The sequence below is a fragment of the Apteryx rowi genome, unplaced genomic scaffold, assembly GCF_003343035.1.
Source record: "Apteryx rowi isolate R43461 unplaced genomic scaffold, aptRow1 scaffold_4, whole genome shotgun sequence".
Lineage (NCBI taxonomy): Eukaryota > Metazoa > Chordata > Aves > Apterygiformes > Apterygidae > Apteryx > Apteryx rowi.
The window spans coordinates 2288368-2305722 of record NW_020450529.1 but is presented as its reverse complement, the minus strand read 5'-3'; the positions used below and the strand labels follow the sequence as shown (position 1 = coordinate 2305722).

Here is a 17355-nt window from a genome sequence, read left to right as displayed (position 1 = left end):
ATTCATTAGACATGCAAAAATGTTGGCAGTTGAGGGTGAGCTGAAGCAGGGGTGGGTAAAGCAAAACATACCTGAAGTCTGCCTTTGAGCAGATTTGCAGCTCCTAAAGTCTTCTGTGATTTGGCCAGTCTGGAGTACTCAAAACCTTTCGCTTCAGTAAAAAAACAAAAGCTTCAACTCTGTTCTCTAATTCTGTAGTAGGTGTCAGTGACAGTCTCATGTGTGAAGAATAAAGTCTCCGCTGTGTGCCACAAAAGCAAGGTGTTTTTTTTTTTTTATGAGCCAGCCTTAGTCATGAACCATTATGACTGCTAAAGCGTTGCTGTCTATTAGAGCAAACACTGCTTTGCTTCCTTTACTTAGAAATTGGACATACTGCTGTATATTTTGGGGAGGGAGGAAAAGAACGCCTAAAACAGAACTTGGTAATTCTTTGTCCCCAAGGAAAACTTGGCTCTGTCTTTGCCTTAGACCAGTTTAGCTCAGGAACACATACTTGAGGTGTGAAAGAATTAACTTTTTTTCCCCCTCATAGGAGATGGACTTCTCAACCGCATCCTTGCAATAACACACTAAGTAAAATAATGGTTTGGAGGCAGGATTACTGTCTGGTGAAGGGTTGCTTACTAACTTTGTCTGGCTTCGTTACTGGACCCAAGTTGCCACCTGCTATATGCTGGCTTTTCAGTTAGCTGAGAATTCGGGAAGGCTCCTTACTGCAGAAAAATTCAAAAAACTCTCCAACACAAACAAACGGCTGCCAAACTACCCACCCCCAAAAAGAAAAAAAACACCCCCTTATTTTCTGTCTTTGTTGTGCTTTTTATGTCTCTCCCTTCCCTCTACAGTGATGGAGAAGCCAGTTTCTGGTCAGAAAGCAGCTATGCAATTGGAGAATACAACTGGCTGAACTAGGGAGCAATCGTTTGGATTAGTACAGGGGGGGAAAAAAGATTTATTTAATATGAGGGTATACTGACAGGGCCTCGTCTCTCTGATGAGAATCTGCTATGGAGTTCATCAAGCTTTTCTAAGCATGCTGCAATCCTCTGTGGCCTTTTATCTCGGCGAGGAACAACGGGGCTGGCGATAGCGGCAGGCTGAATTTCCTTTGCAGCGTTCTTAAGCGCAGGGGAAGGTAGCGCCTTCAAAAGCTTGACGAGTTGTCCTTGAACTGCTCGTGAGCTCGGTCTTCCTCAGTAGTAACAGCTGGAGCACGTTTAAAATGTTTGCTAGCGTGTGGTATTGAAAGACTCTCCGTGGCTGCTGCCATGGAGGCAGCCGGGGCGCTGGCGCTAGCGCCTGGGAAAGGCTCAGCAGCACTTCCTGCAGCCTGTGTTTGCACGGATCCTTAGCAGGTCTGCGGGTCCCCGGCAGCGCTGGCTTCCCCGGCCCCCCTCCTCTAGGCAATGGTCCCACTGACGCCGGGAAGTGAGTTTCTCTCCTCCGTTTTCACTGCGTGGTGATTTGAGGGGCAGCCTGAGCTGAGAGCAGTGATTTGAGGTGGATTGAAGAAATGAAGCGTGGTGGCATCGAGCTGTCGGCCTCGTGAGCAGATAACCGAGCGTAACTGAGTAAGTACTGACCTGCTTGCTTTGCTGTCGCCTGGTTTCTCCTAATGCCACTTTCTCCAAATAAGTCCATGAAGAACCTCGTGCAGGTGGGGAATTCTGCATGGAGAACCTTGCTGAGCTCTTTCCAGACCTTGGAGGAATGTGTACTGGGAAAAAGGTCACTGTGTATTAAAAAGCATAGAGCAATACGAAAACAAGGGATGTGGATGTCGCTTTGATTTTCTTTCTCTGGGTTTGTTTTCTCTTTGATTGGTGTTATCTCTCTCCTGTTATTTTCTATTTTGTAGTCCTGATTCAAAGGCCACCAAAGCTAATAAGATGCTTTTTGGCTCTGGATAAAACTAAAAACTGGATTAAAAAAAAAAAAAAAGTTACAAGACAAGGTTCGGTGAACCATAGCGGTTGGATTTTTGTAGTGTTTCTTAAAGTCCCTCTGGATTTCTGGTGAAGAGATCTCTGCTCATCTGATGCCACTTTTGCTGGGTTCAGATTTCTGAATTTCAGTTCTGAAGTAGCCTTAAGCGGGCTGAAATCCTGACTTTGAAGAAAGAACCAGAGCTCTAATGTCCTTCTGTGTAGGAAGGACACACACAGTGACACCCTTTACTGCTGGTGTTGCTGCCCCAAGCAACTATTTACTCTTTCCTCACCACCATGTACCTTATCTTGTCTTTCTTTATCTGCTTTGTGGAAGCTAATTGGTCAAATCGTTACAGCCCCAAGTGTTTTGATTGCAATTTCTCTTAATAATTCCATATTTAAGAAAATGTTTAAGAAAAAGCTCTGTTCCCATTCTCTGTTTTCTGGCAGATTTGAGTATACTAAGATCATATGTGGTAAAAGAGCTAAAGCTTGAAAGTATGAGTGAGAACTTCAGATGCTTTTGAGGATAAAATGCATCAAGCTAACCTAGTGTTCCAACCGAAAAAACGTTAATGCTTCTGGCAGCTGTAGATAACGGGCTTGGGGAGGCTTGGATGCTAGTGTATTTAATGTTAATGCTGTAGATCTGATGTGCTGCCACAAGAGACCACTCTTGTGCCACTGTCTGAAAACGTCTCCACCTGTTACGTAGCAGTAAAACAAGAGTAATACTACCTGTTAAGTAGAATATTAGAAATGTTTCAAAATGTAGTTTTGTAGCTTCTGTGAGGACTGATTCTCCTTCAGGTGGAGCTGCAAAGCGTTGAGGAAAGATGAGTGAGAAAAGCAGGGACGCATCCTGCTGTCAGCAGACCGTTCCAGCAGCACAGCTCGCTGGAGACTCTTCCCCCTGCAGGTACACAAAAAAAATTGCTCTCTCTAATTTGTAGAGACGTTTGTCTTCATCCTTGCTTGAAATTTCCTTTAGAGAGAAATTCTGATTCCCCGATCACACTTGTATTGTTTACCCACCTCAAAAAGGTCAGAAAGTGTTCACCAAAATCCACTTTCTACTGCTGTTGCTGTATTTGTCCACCACTTGACTTATATAGATCAGAAGGATGTTTGGTTGTACAGATGATACCGAAAAGCATTTATTTATTTATTTATTTTTAAGATGATGGAATTTCTGTTGCCTTAAATTTTGCGTAGCTATTGTTAAAGAAAATGGTAGCATGGGAGAGCTGTTAGGGCTGCATTAGTACAACTGGACATGCCAGTGCCTAGAAGTGGTTGCTCCCCCTCTCCTAAAGGAGACGGGAGATTTGATTCTTAAAAGGGTGGCTTTATGAAGTTCCATGAAGTCATTTTTTATTTCGATAGCGCTGATAAGAGTTGGAAGCAAATGCCCTGTTTCTGTGGATCACCATATCGTGCCCTGTGGTATGATGAATATGAGTGTCAAAATGGGGCTTGCGGAGGGGAGAGCTCTTGTACCCAGAAGCAATCTGGCTGACTTCTGCAGGACACGTCATGTTGTTCCGATCGGGGAGGCGATTTATGGGGAAGGGATATAATCTTCCTTAACTGCGTTGTTTGGCATTGGGCGCTTCCCCGGTGAAACGGAGTGAAATTGTAAAAATGATTCTGGTATATTTTGGCTACTTCTGAAGCATGAGAAAGGACACGGCTATTAGTGGCGATGAACGTTTCGAGCTAATTGACTTCTTGAGCATTAGTAACACTGCTTATTTCAATCATAACTGCAGTCTGGTGCGAAATCACGGCAGCTGCCTTGCAGATCTCAGACAGGCGAAGAAAGGAGCAATCGCTTGTGCCTGTCGCAACCGTCATGCTGCAGGCACGCTTGTAGAAGACAACTTTCACCAAGCCTTCAGAAACCCTCGGAGCCTGCGTGGTTTCCTGCCGCAGGCGCTTTCAGCCGCTGCCGGGATGGGGAGCGTGCGGTGCTCCTTCCTACCAACCTGTGACTGGTGAAACGGCGCCCTGCGCTCGGGAGGGATGCGCCGGCGCAACGAAGTCACGGCTCTGATGTCCTCATCTAGCGGTCAGAAGTTGCCGAGGGGCCTCGGCCTCTTGTGGGTAGGATGAGGGCTGAAGGGTGCTTGGCTTGTGCTCGCAACTAGGCAATAATACTCTTGAGATTAGCGGTTGCAGAGCGCCCTTCGCCTTTTTGCTAAATTTTACCGACTGTGCAGTTTCTAGAGCTGTCCTTGCCACCAGCAAAAATGCCCGTTTTCCGCTGGCAGACTCACGATTTCAGCGCACCCCCTGATTCCTGAATCACGATCCGCGAGCTGCTCCAGCTCTGGGATCCTGCTGCCCTGGACCCGCTAGAGCCGAGCGGCTCCGAGCATCAGCGGAGATCCTAGGGACGCTTTCGCCGAAGAAAAGCGAGTCCTGTTGACTCGGCCTGAACTGAAAGTTGTTATTTCTTACAGCAGGGGAAGGAGACCCTGGGACAGAGCTTTCCCCTCTCCCACGTCTCACCTTTGCGTTCGAGCTGGTGAACGCGGGACGGTTTTGCGCCGCTGATGTGACCTGACTGCAGAGCGGGGGGGAAAGGCTGAGCATCGCTGATGTTTATGGTTGGCGACTGCAGAACTGAAAGAATTGTTGTCTGGCGGTCGTTAGGGGAGAGAGAAATTAGAAATGCGTGTCAAAGGCTTATCCGTCGGAGAGATAACACGTGTAGTATTTCTGTCACTCTGATTCATTGTTATATTTCGGTTACAGGAATTATATCCCGCCCTGAAATGGGAATTGATCACTTTCCAGACAGCTTTACGGCGGCTCCAAATAATTGTCATTGTCTGGTGCTTAACAAATGCCTTCCTTCCCCCCAACCCTCGTCAACCCACCGTCGGCGGCGGCTTTCAAAGGAGGGAGATCCGTTCCCGTTTCCCTTGGCTGCGCTTCTAAACGCTGCTTGATCGGGTGTGGATTTATTGGGTCGGGGGAAGAAGCTGAAGGAGGTTCAGATCTTCTCCTTTCCCCGTGGTTTCCTTCTTGCTTCCCACCCCGAAATCGCTCCAGGGCCCGGTGGGGTCCAGCTGGGGTGGTGGCTTGCCGCAGGCTTCCCACAGGGGGGAAAACCCAAATCTTTATTACGTGATACGGTGACTTCATCTCCAATATCTGTTTTACACCCAGGACTGGTCAAGAYGTAAAAAGAAGAATAGCACCCTGCGCTGGGACCACCACACGCTGATTTTGGCTAAAGGAAAGGAGGGCATCAGTAGTCTGAAACTCATTTTTACCTTTCGGAGTCTCGCTGCTCCTCCTAGTTCCCCTGGCTTGGGCAACGCTGTCACTGCAGCTGCTGCTGCTCCTCCTCTGTGCCGCGTTTCAGTCTCCATCAGGAGCAATTAATATTTCCTGGGAGACTCCCAGCAACCTCTTTTTGCCCTCGGCGAGGCTGGAGATGGTATTGACATCCCCATTTGCAAACCTACCTTTTAAGGACACTCTTGCACGTTTTTACAGGCAGATCGCAAAAGATTGCAGTAGCGTTTGCGCGCTGCGGGTCCTCTAAAAATGTGAAAAAACAGATCAGAAAAATGAAAAAAAAAAGCAAAAGATTTCCCTTTATTAATATTTTTAAATAATTGCAATTGCTTGCGCTGTAAGGCCCAGAGGCTTTTGCGATAATGGCAGTCTGCATACTATTAATTTTTCATAATGCTCGTTTGGTGGAATAGGTAATTCTTAACACTAATAGTTCTTGAAAAGTACCATGTTCTAGAATCAATTACTTTCATCACATAAGATAGTGCTAGCAATCTGGCATGATACGTTTTTGTCAAGAGCTGCATTTGCTTCAGATGAAACACAAAACACAGTTTGAAAAAAATATTGCTTTTTCCCATCTTCTTTTACAGAGGAGATTGATTTTTTTTTTTTTTTCTTTCTTTCTTTTTTTTTTTTTTTTTTTTACAGCAGCGTTCAGGAGGAAAAACCAGCTCCAAAAGGAGATTTTAAATAAGCATTTTTAATAGAACAAATATCCCCTTGCTCTTGGATGCTGCTTAATGAAAAAACAAATTATGCAGTAGCTACAGATTTTTTTTTGTTTTGTTTTGCAGATGATTGCTCTTTCTTTCCTTTTCCTTCCATCCCTGCAGCTGAGCGCAGCGTAGATACCCCACCGCAGAGCTTGTGTCTGCATTTTATACACATCAACAGGCTTTTTGCCAGTCTAATGTGCTGTTATTAAGCAGTATGGTACTTTGCAGAGCGTAGTAAGAATAATTAATCCATAATTTAGGAAAAGAAAAATTAGATCCAACAGACTTTTTTTTTTTTTTTCCCCCTCTCCTTTTTGCTAGCTTTTTTGCCTCATAAGGATCCAGGCGGGTGTATTTTGCGCTTGATTACCCAGCGAGCGAAGACCGACGGGTCGTTGCTGCCCGTAGGGGCAGAGCGGCTCGCACGGCGTTGTTAAAAGCCGCGATAACAGCGAGCGACGCTCTGACGGGAGTTTCGCGCTTGCGGGTCGCCGAGGCTGCGCGAGCGCGGGAGCGGCGATGCCCACGGGCGCGCTGGGGCGTCGAGAGGCCTCGACGTCGTCGCCCGCATCCCGGCCGAGGGGCGAAGTTTCCACCCTCAAGGGAGGCAGGTTTTCTGCCCTTTTCTTTTTTCCCCCCTCCTGTTCTGCAAAGCCGCGGGCCGGTGCCGGCCGCCGCAGCCGCGCGAGCCTGCTCGTGCCGGAGGAGGACCGGCYGAGTCCCCCGGCTTCTGCTAAGTGCTATGCTTAATTCCCAAGCCTAGCTCTTATTAAACTTAGGAATAAAGAAGAATGACTACTTTATTGCTCCAGTATGAATTAATACCTGGCCCTGGGGAGTTAGTTAACCGCTTTGAACTCGGGCTGATTTTTCTTGCCCCGTTAGGGGATCATCAGGAAGGAGATGCGCTGCGCGGCGAGCGAGTGCGGGCCGGCCGAGGGGGTGCAGGCGTCTTCTCCTGTCCTTCCTGCGGGTAAGGTGTCCCCACCGCTGCCACCTCGGGCGGAGGGGATCCAAACCGGAGCTGCAGACCCTTCCCGGTTCCCGACGGGTGTCGAGCCTGCCTGGGAGACGCAGAATAGCCGCTTAACTGAGTTATTCTAGCTGTCTGCTTTGATGGAAACCAGGGGAAAACAAAAACAAGCCAGCGAATCTGGAGGCCAGTTTTCATCCTGAAGCCAAAGCTCACAGAAGGAATCCTTTTCTAGAAAATGATTTATTACAGAAACGCTAAGTAACCCCAAGGACCTGTCAGGGCTGAAGCAGCCCCTCAGAGRTACGGGGCAAACTGTTCATTGGGTAACAGACGCAAACCACATATGTGAAATTAATAAAATCTTAATGTCCTAGATTATCTGGGCACTCGCAGGCAGAGCAGCTAGGAAAAATACCTGGTTCCTGGCGTTTCCGTTGCTCCCTGGAGATGTTTTGCCTCATTCCTCTGCAGCAGGGGTTTGCGGCGGTTGTGTGTCTGTCCTGTTTCTGTCCGTGCCTCTTCCCTTGGCGTTGGGCTTTGCTGCAGAGGCTGGGGAAGGCGTAACACGAAGCCCGGTTTTACCCCGTTTCCCCCGATTAGACGGTCCCAGCGGAGCCTCCCGGAGGCAGGTTCTAGAGCAAAGCCTGGCCCAGGACCCGTTACGGGGGCATTGGAGATACTTCTTAAAACTACTGGACTTTTTATCTGCTCTGCTGCCTGGAGGTCACTAGGACAGAGTGAGAAGAGCTCGGCAAACCAGCTCAGCCTTTCTGTTGCGCTGGACTTTTTGGTTGCCTAAAAGCTATTAGAATACAGATATAAATAAATGAGGTCTTCCCTTGCCTTTTCTTTCAGAGCACAGAAATCTGTTCTCTTGTAGCGTAAAGCACATAAGAGTCTGCTTTAGAGTTGCATAGACTGATAGTGCTGTGGCAGCTGTAGAGAATTTTATAGTTATTTTTATAATTATAGTGTGGTCAAGGATGGGAAGGAGCCAGTGAGGAGCAAAAAGCTTTTAAGGATTCAGGAACTGATGCTTTTCATTTAAAATGTGCTAAATTTCTGAAAATAGTTAAATTGTACCATAGACACGATTCTAAGAGCAGGTAGACGGTTCTGTCTGCTGCTTCTGTTATAGTCTGGCTTTGAGCTTTGTAATCTTTTTCTGCTATAGAGTTGAAAAGGCAACCTTCCAAAAATCTGTCTCCTCAGAGCTTAGCAGCTGCCAAAACTATCTGAAGCCCAGAAAATAGAAATGTCCCCGTCTTCAACAAGAGGAGATCCTAAATAATACCTATTGCATATGGCTTCGATGCTTATGATCGCCTCTAACAGCAGGTGGGTACAAGACAACACTGACAGATTTGGGATTAGAAACGCTCTGTCCCCAATCAACCCATTCATATGAAAAATTCCTGCTCATTAAGAAATTCAGGTAAGTGCACATCCATTTCCTACTTTCATGCGAGGATATTGCGAACAAAGTCTTAAAATAATTCCTGAGCAGCTTGCCTGTCCTGCAAAGAGCAAGAGTGCGTTGGCTCCTGGGATGGGACCAGGGTAGGACACTGGTGGGATGAGGCTCAGCGTGAGACTGTGGGAAGCAGATGGTCATTTTAAAACGGATTTCGTTCACTTGAGTCTCTCGCCCACGTACGCAGAAGGACCAAGCTGCGTGTGCCTGGGTGACGTGGCCAGGACCGCTCCTGTGCGGCACGGAGAAGGGGGAGCGCTGAGGCGGCATCGCGTCACTTGGTTCCCTCTTGGCTGATGATGACAAACTTGCGTTCAGATAGTTCGTTTATACGCTTCAGGAGTCAAAGCACTTATTATGGGGATCTTCTGCCCCAACATCTGGCTTGCTTCAGCCAGATGTGAGTCACAGGCAAGGCTGCTGCCTGCCGTGTGCATTAGTGACCTCCCGCGTYGTGGGTGTTTCTCGCAAGCCGGTGTTCCCAGAACACCCTCGCCATGAACAGCTCCTGTGCTCGTAATGCTAACACCGCATGTCTACGCATCTCGCTGCCTCCATCCGCCCACCCGCCTGGCAGGGTGAGCAGTTGGAGCTTCTCCCTCGGATGCAGCAGGTGATGACGGACATCCCTGTTTTGCTCAAGGTCACTTGAACGTCTCTTTCGGGAGAGCTTTAGCCAGTGGGCATGCGGGTCCGGGGAGCCCTGCATCCCTTTTGGGGGAACTCTCCCAGGTGTGAGATGACCAAATACTGCAGGGCCAAAGGGGGAGGCTGCCCACAGCTCTGCAGCTTGGGACCGGGCTCGTCTCGGGCAATGCTTCTGCTTCGGAAAAGCTGGACTGTGCCTTCCTCGCCGCTGCAGTTGCTGCGGCTTTAACAACTGCTCAAATTGCCTTTGAATCTGGGACTGGCTTGATGGTGTCTGCTTGTGCCTTCGGTTGTATCTAGGGCAACAAGCGTGGTAATTTCACAGCCGTGTCACCGTCGTGCGCTGTCAGCTCCAACGAGCGCGTGTCGGCTGGGTGCTTCACCGGTGTGTGTCTGCACCTCACGCGTTTGGAGTTCTTTAAGTGGAAGTTGGAAGTCAGAATTTATGGGGATTTAAATGCTTGCTTTGGGAATAATTAAAGCAACCACATGAAGGGTTTTTTTAATGCCCTTAAGGCCTTGATGTTTATTCTCAACCTTAATTTAGCTTTATTACTATTATTTTTTTTTTTTTTGCAGCGGCACCTGGAGGTGGCTTCTGACCTGGAGGCACCCCCAAACGCTCTGTGCCTTCACACCTCTTCCACAGCCCAGGCAAGCGCAGGGGTCACTTCTCCTCTCGCGGCAACGCGGTCGCCCACGGCGTGAAAGGCGACCGCCGCCGAGCAGCGCTGCCGTGCCGCCGGACGGAGGTTTGGGGACACCTAGACGTTGCGGCCCCACGGCTGCCCTGACGTGGCTCCTGGTGGGACGCCCGGAGAAGGTCAATGGCTCTCCAGCTTCTGGAGTGACTCTCTTGGACAAAATATCCCCAAGTTCAGCGTCTGGCGCTGGCTGGAAATGTGCGGTAAGGAGGAAGAAAAGGGCTCTTTGATGTTGGGTTAGAGATTTGTGGAAGTTCAGCCGGTTCACGTGCGGCTGGAGATCGCAGTGACAACGTTATAGGGACCCCTGTGTTTCAGCGTCGCGTTGGTTTATCTGTGTCTCCCTTAATCCCGAGAATCCTTTTGTACCAAAAAGTAACGCAAGTAGGTAAAGCAAGGATGGTACCGCAGAAAGGGGTTTAAGATGATATGTTTTAAACTTTAGAAATGGAAACGCCATTAAAAGTGTATTATTCAGAGTGTGAAAAATGTAGCCTTTCACTTCTGTTGACATACAATTACTCGATTTTTGAGGATTACTGTTCCCGAATTTGTTTTGCTCCTGACACAACACAAACGAGCTCCAGAACTGTTTGAACCAGGGAAGCAATCGAGGAATTCAATACTCCGGTAAAGAAAAACAAATAGGACTTGCCTGTTAGCATGCAACGGCCCTAAAAATATACAGCGGCAATTTCATGGGTGACCGGTGCTGCAATTTGATACTGGCGGTTCAGTCGCCGAACGCGCGTTTGTATTTCGGTTGCCTGCCTGTTAGCGGAAAGAAGCCGATGGCTTTTGCAGGGCCGATGGGTCGGGAGGCAAAGGCAGTTTGGCAGGACCTGAGGCTGCTCCGCCGGAGCTGAGCCTTCGCGGCCCGTTTGTTCTGCAGGGATGGTGCTCGCACGCGATTAATTAGTGTTGCTGTTAATACAGGATGCGACTCCATTAGGCTAATGTGCCTTATCGGTCAGGCTTAAATTAATTAGGTAATAAAACCAACCCTAAAAAAAAAAAAAAAGTCTCGAACACCAGTTAATGAAACCCATGGATCTACTTATTAAGAATTAAAACGTCTCCCTTTAATATTTTTCTGCATTATTAAACTTGGCTCAGTTCCTTTTCTATGGTTTGTCCCATCAATAACTAGAGCCTTATTTCTGAATCGCTTTGTGTGAACCCAGAAATCTGATCTTATCTAATTAGGGACAACTCTTCCTGCATGCGGCAGGAAGATCGATTTGTTCCAGGTGTTTTGCATTACTATTAAAAAAAAAAAAGCAGTCTGATACACCTGTCTATACCAGGTTTCCTAGAGCAAAAGGAGAAATTTCATAGAGATGTTGCTGAAACATCCAAATCGCGTATTTCTGACATGCTTCAGTTTTCAGGCCCTTGGAAGCAGCCTCTGCGAGTTCCCCAAGGAGAAGCTGGCGAGGAAAGTTTGGGTAGTGATTAGGGTTAAAGAGGCGAATCCAGGGAGGAAAACAGCGGGATTAGCACGAGACAGCTGCATCCCGCGGATCTGCTCCGGGCGAGTGGGAGCTCCGGGAGTTTCGCAGCTCCGTCAGCAAGTGCACTCGTGCCGAGCGCTGCCTGCAAAAAAAGGACTTGTTTTTACAGAATTTGCATGGTCTGAATACGTTAACTTTCCTTCCTCTTTCTTTTCTGATTCACAGTTTTTTGGCCCCGAAGGTGGCTGACCCTGTGAATCCGCAAACAGCCAGCGGTTACGGAGCGCAGCGACGCCGGGGGAGCGGTGCCGCCGCGGGCGGCGGAGCGGAGCGGGATAAAACTAGTCTTTGCTTCTTGTTTTTCAGTCTCCTGCCTCATCCGTCCTCTTCCTCCTGCCTCGGGCCATGGATTTCATGGGATTTGTTGCAGCAGAAGTTCAGCAAATCGTCGCAGGAGCGGTGCTGAGGGTTTAATGCCCAGTGAATCCGGAGGCTCTCTTTCCACGTTCCGGTTTCCATACGTCCGCGGTCCGCGTTAGAGCAATACGGACGATAAAAGAGAGCGAAAGCTGGCAAGTGCGGGTGATGCTCCTGGCCTGGGAGAAGGAAGCAGTTATCGTGCTAATCCTTCACAACGGGAAAAATGACACTAACGTTTCTGCTTATCGCCCTCCGCTAACTTTAAAGCTGCCTTGAATTGACTGCTTTGGGATTTTGGCATTAATATGTGTACATTTGCAATCTGATTTTTGTGGCAGCAATCCTGAGAAAGCGGGATATGGCGGCCCCCGTGCGCCTCCGCGGCTCCCGGCCTTGCAACAAAAAAATTGGGTTTTACGACATAAAGAAGGGGCTCGAGTCTGCCGCGCAGGGCGAATAGCGGTCTGGACTGCTCCAGTGAGTACAACCCCCCTTTGCCATTGGCATCACCGGGTCCTGGATTTGGCCTCTACCGCTGTGTACAAAGAAAATAACATGGAAAAAAAAAAAAAGAAAGAAAAGAAAAACACCTGCCGGCACACCCCGAAGCGGGGCGGGATGCGAAGCCACCCGAACGCGCCATCGGCACAGGAAAACACGGGCTCGGTTACTTTGAAATCGGGGAATAAATTGAACTGAAGCCAAGGAGAAAAATATCACGCCTGGAGAGAGAGTGTGTTGGTTTTTATCATATAACAGTATCAGGCACAATAAATTAGAGGTGCCCTGAAATTAAAATTTCTCATTCAGGAAGTTCCAGGCTCGTGCTGCTGCGAAACCGCTCAGGCAGCAATTACGCGGTGATAAAAGCTTGCGGGTTTTTAATCAGCCCTGGAGGCTGTATGTTCTTGCCTCTCTAATTCTGAGGTTATGATTTTTAGATGTTATTCGCAAACTTGTTATTAGATCAAGGACTTCTTTGAGGTCTGTGCCATGAGGTCTTCTTACTGATGTTCATCTTCACCAGGACGAGAACGTCATTCTGCGCTTTCGGCGCGCGCTGTTGACCAGAGATGAAGAATCGAGTCCATCTGCGGACACTCGGGTGCTGCTGGGATGCTGGGCTGCTTCCTCCTCCTCCTCCTCCTCCTTACACTTTGGTAAGCTGCTGTTCCCCGGATCGAGCTTCAATCCCCAGCTCCGCAGTCATCCTGCCGTCCCGGATGGCACCGGTTGTTAAGCCCTTACTTCTGGGTCTTGGCGCCTCTCTCCTTCGCACCCTCGATACCGAATGCATGAGTTTGTCTCTCTGCGTGTAAAAGCGCTTCCCTTTGGCTTGTGCTTCCGGCAATCATGGGGAAAACGCGGGTGTCGGAGGAAGCCTGCGGTTTTTTGGTGCTATGGCATACCACAGCCAAGCGAACGTTAAGAGCACGTCCCAGTGCGCCGTTAACTCTCTCTCAAGCCTTGAAAAATAGCCTTAAAATCCGATTGTTATTTAATTTGGTTACATTGAGTGACATTATGTGCGGACAGATGGAAATGGCCTTTGGAATAAATACTCAACAGCGATTTCATTTTGAAGTGGTTTATTTAAAATCTATTTTGGACCCAGAGAAGAACTCTGATCCTGGCAGTGGAATTCTCTGATTTCTGTTAAAACGTGGCTGTGTCGTTATTGCTGTTTTCCTAATAGCGAGGCTCTGGGGTCTGGTCTTATTTTCCTTGGCTGCGAGCAGCGCTAGCCCGTTCCTGTGTTGCAGCTTCGCRGTTGCAAGGTCCAGGCTGCTGCGGCAGCGAGCTTGGCGCTGTAATTACAGCGTGCAATTTATCTCTGCTTCTCGGCTACTCCGGCGTGATTTCCTGGAGGGATAACTCAAACGGTAACGAATGCACCATTGTGAAAGTTGCATTGCCTTGTAATAACTGCAAAAATGAAAGGTAAATTAAACAGAAACGTTTTAAGGCGCGTGATGCTGCGATAGCGTGGCGTTCACCTCCGCTTCGGCCGCGGCGTGGGACGAGCTTCCGTCGCGGGAGCGCAGCTGCTCCGTGTTGGCACCGCGAGCGGACGTTGCTTAAGCGAAAAGAAGAAACCGCTTTAAGCGGTGCGTGTGACCGCGACAAACACGTGCGCTGCTACGTAAGGGCAGATCACGCAGCGGCTCTGGGCGCGCGGGGCGTTTTGCCGGAGGCGCTTTGCCCCGGCAGCTCTGCCGGCCCGGCGCGCTTGGCCCCGCTCTTCCGCGATGCCCGGAAAACGAGCGTTATCYGCCGAAAACCTCTCGGCAGAGTCGCCTGCTTGGCCAAGTCCCGTTCTGCCGGTGGCCCGAACGGCAAATCGCCGCCGCTGCCGGCCGGCTGGAAACGAAGGTTTTCGACGGCCGGTTTAAGGAACGGGGAGAAAATTCCCCAGGTCCCTGGGGGCGCTGGCTGCTGGGGGCCCCGCCTGCTCCTGCCCCTCGGAGCCGGGCTCTGCTCTGCTCTCCTAGCTTATCCCGCCTGCAAACCCACCCGCGTTTCCGTTCGGCAGAGCCGAAATCCTGGTTTGCCTCTTAGGACAGATGGTAGCAGAAGGCRCAGGAAAGCGTTGTTAAAAATAATGACTTTAGAGGAAGCAAAGGAGGCACCAAATTGTTCTCGAGGCATAATTATTCTGGGGAACGAAAACACRGGATTCTTGGACTTGCCTCCTCAGGGTTATATTAATATGAAACATTAATCATTAGGAAGAAGGAATTAGTTCACCCGGATTGATCTCCAAGCTGAACCGGAAAGCTGGACAAAATCATCATTTCGTAAACTTCCTTAGAATAATAATTTTCCTGAGCAGTTACGCTGAAGGACATCGGCTAATAACCTTGTGGGAATCTCTGGCACTGACTTGCGTTTTATCTGGAAAGATGAAAAAAAAGYTGATGCTCCTTTTTCGGAGACGGGAGAGGCGCGTTTTATTCCCGACGCGGGAGCACGGTGTTCCCCGGCTGGCTCTTGGGGGTCTCTGCGGTCTCGCGGGAGAGTCCCCAAGACCTGTGACATTTGTGCTTTTTTAGCCGAGGGGTTTGGTTTGCGAGTGTTTAAGGAAAGCGTCTGCCTCGTCACAGGTTTTAACTTACAAYGTGTGCCAGGAATTGTAATTTTTAGCGATTCCTTTTCAGTTCTCACTCTTGATTGCAGACAGGTAAAACAGTAAAGAATTTGCCTGAAGGAGGGAAATTTTTTTTCAAGTTGTTTACACTGACATCAGAAGAATCGGGGGGAATACGATTAAAAAACAGTCATCGGTGGGGCTTTGCAGGTGGCCAGGACCTGCATTTCTAGCTAAAATCAAAGAAGAAAAATTTTTCAAGGACTTCAAGGGCACCTTCTTGCATTATCAAAACAAATTAGACTAGAGCACACGTGTACTTTCATGCAGCTAAAACCAGTGCTCGTCTCCACTGATGAAGAGACTCTGCTTATGGCCTTTCCTTTTTTTTTCCCCCAAGGGACGAGTAAGACGTTTGGGACGTGGCCCACCGCGGTGTGGGTTGGGGGCCGCAGGCGGGACTGCGCTCTGATTTCTGGAGGAAAAACCCCTGAAAATATCTCCGCTCCTGGCTACCTCCGCTTCCTCTCGGTGGTGACGCTCTGCTGCATAGTCTGCAGCAGCAGCTTAAAAATAGCTTTAAAATGTATCCGAAGCGATATTCCGAAATGGCTGCGTATTGGCAGAATCGGCAAGAGGCCGCTGGAAAACGGCGTGTTTTGCGGCTCGGCGGCCGGCGCGGAGGCCGGGGCTGYGGCCGGAGGGATCGCTGCCGGCGGGCGGGTGCTCGGGGACGTGGCTGCAGCAGAGCTTTCCGGAGGAGACAGAAAAGCTCCGCAGCTGGCTACGGCCGGATGAGTCAGAGCAACGCCGGTGTCGGCAGTAAACAGCTTTAATTTATACAGGTGACATTTAAAATGCAAATCAGACCTTAAGATAATTGCTGGCAATGAGGAAGCTCTGCTGGCTTAGGCGATGCTCCCGGTTCCCACGGGAGTTATCCATAGCGCCGGGGAGCTCGTGCGTGTCTCCAGGGCTCKGCTGGAGCTGCCCGGTCCCGAGCGCGGCGCTGCGGGAACGGCGTCGTCCGTGCTCGTACGCCCGCGTGTACTGGCGCAGGAGGTTGCGCGCGGGGCAGTGCCGGCTCATCCCAGCCTCCGCTCTGGCTTCTCCCGGTAATCCCGTGCTCCCCAAGGGCCGCTCCGGCGTCACTGGACTCGCTCCGAGCAGAGCTATGGAGCGGCTCTGGCAGGCGGCAATGCCGTGGAAATGGAGGCGGCGTGCGGCCGAAGCTGCTTCCCGGAGAGACCTTGTGCTTGGGGTCAAACTGTGAGGAAGGGACGGAATAATTTMTTTTTTTTCCTTTTGTTAGTGTGCTCTGCGCTGGCGTTTCCGCGCGCCCCTTAATTCCGTAACTGCATAACCCCAGATGGAGACCTTCCTCCTGGCCTCTCTCCAGTGGGGTTGCTGGGCACCGCGTTACCTTAAATGAAGTCTTTATAGCTATATTTTTGGTAAAATACAGTTCCTTTCCCTGCTTAAGCGCTGTCCCGTGCGGAAGGATGAGCCGAGCCCTTTTTCCCGTTGCTCCGCTCGGCCCCTCCTGCCTGGCAGCGTCCCCGGGCTCCGAGCGGAGCCTGCGTCGCACCCGGTTTCCCCACGGTTCAGTCGCCTGCCCCAGGGCTCCCGTTATTACGAGAACAAGCGTACGGAGCTGTTTGCCTCTGCTTTTGGCCCAAAACCCTTATGAAGGTGTAAATCCATGCGTTTCTGGGGAATTAAGCCTGCTAGCTGCCGGCGCGAGCTTGCATCTGGCGCGTGCRAGAGGTCGCTGATACATTATTCATCCCGCTTTTATCTTTTAATTTGTGCTGCTTTGAGTCATCTGTATTGGAAATGCAGCAACACGCTGTTCCGTCTTCTCCATCTTTAATTAGGCTTTCTTAYGGGCTTTACGCTTCCTTCATATCCCGCTAGTTTGCGGCTGCACTTTACATTAACGTTTTTATTAAATGATGGATTGTTTAGCGGGTCGGGGAGCGCAACAGCTCAGCGAGGCGCCTGCAATAAAAGCCGTAACCGCTCCATAGCTATTGCCCGCTGCTTAAAACACACGCTGTTCGCGTCCGCCCGCGCTCGTGACGGCTCTAGATCCCTCGATCCCGCGGCCTTTCCTCCTGCTTCCAGCGGCGGGGGCGAAGCGGGGCTCCGCTGCGAACGGGGCTCCGCGTGGCGGCAAAGCCCCTCGGCCCGGGTGAGAGCGCTGCGGCGCCCGCCGCCGGCTCCCGCTCAGCGAAAGCCAGGGTTTTGGAAGAAAGCGGGTAATTTCCGCTGGGGTTGGCTAGGGCAAGGCTCCGGAGGGCGCGTGGTTTGCAAGACGCGGCTCCTGCTCTCCCGCGGGATGAGAGGACGTTTCTTCCAGGACAAACAGCTCATGGCTGTCCATCTGCTCCTCCGGAAACGGTCAACAGATATAACAGATTAAAAATTAGGACCTCCTCGTGGCTACTTCGCTCTTCGGGAAGGGACGGCAGCGAGCCCTCTTCAAGCGGTTGTTCGGAGCCCGTCCCTACGACTCTGTTCAAGCTGCGAGCCGTCAGGAGGGAACCACAGTCCTCCCCGCCGAATTCTGTATTTATGAACTGAAAACGAGTTGCGCGAAGGGAAGCGCGTTGGTTGGAGGGCC

General features: G+C 50.1%; 1 long non-coding RNA gene across 1 annotated transcript; it reads left to right on the top strand.

Moving 5' to 3' along the window:
* The first annotated feature begins 12071 nt into the window (after nt 1-12071).
* On the top strand, nt 12072-13213 carry LOC112970469. The gene is made up of 2 exons (XR_003255014.1): nt 12072-12374; nt 12669-13213. It is a non-coding gene; the product is annotated as an uncharacterized LOC112970469 (long non-coding RNA).
* The last annotated feature ends 4142 nt before the right edge of the window (nt 13214-17355 follow it).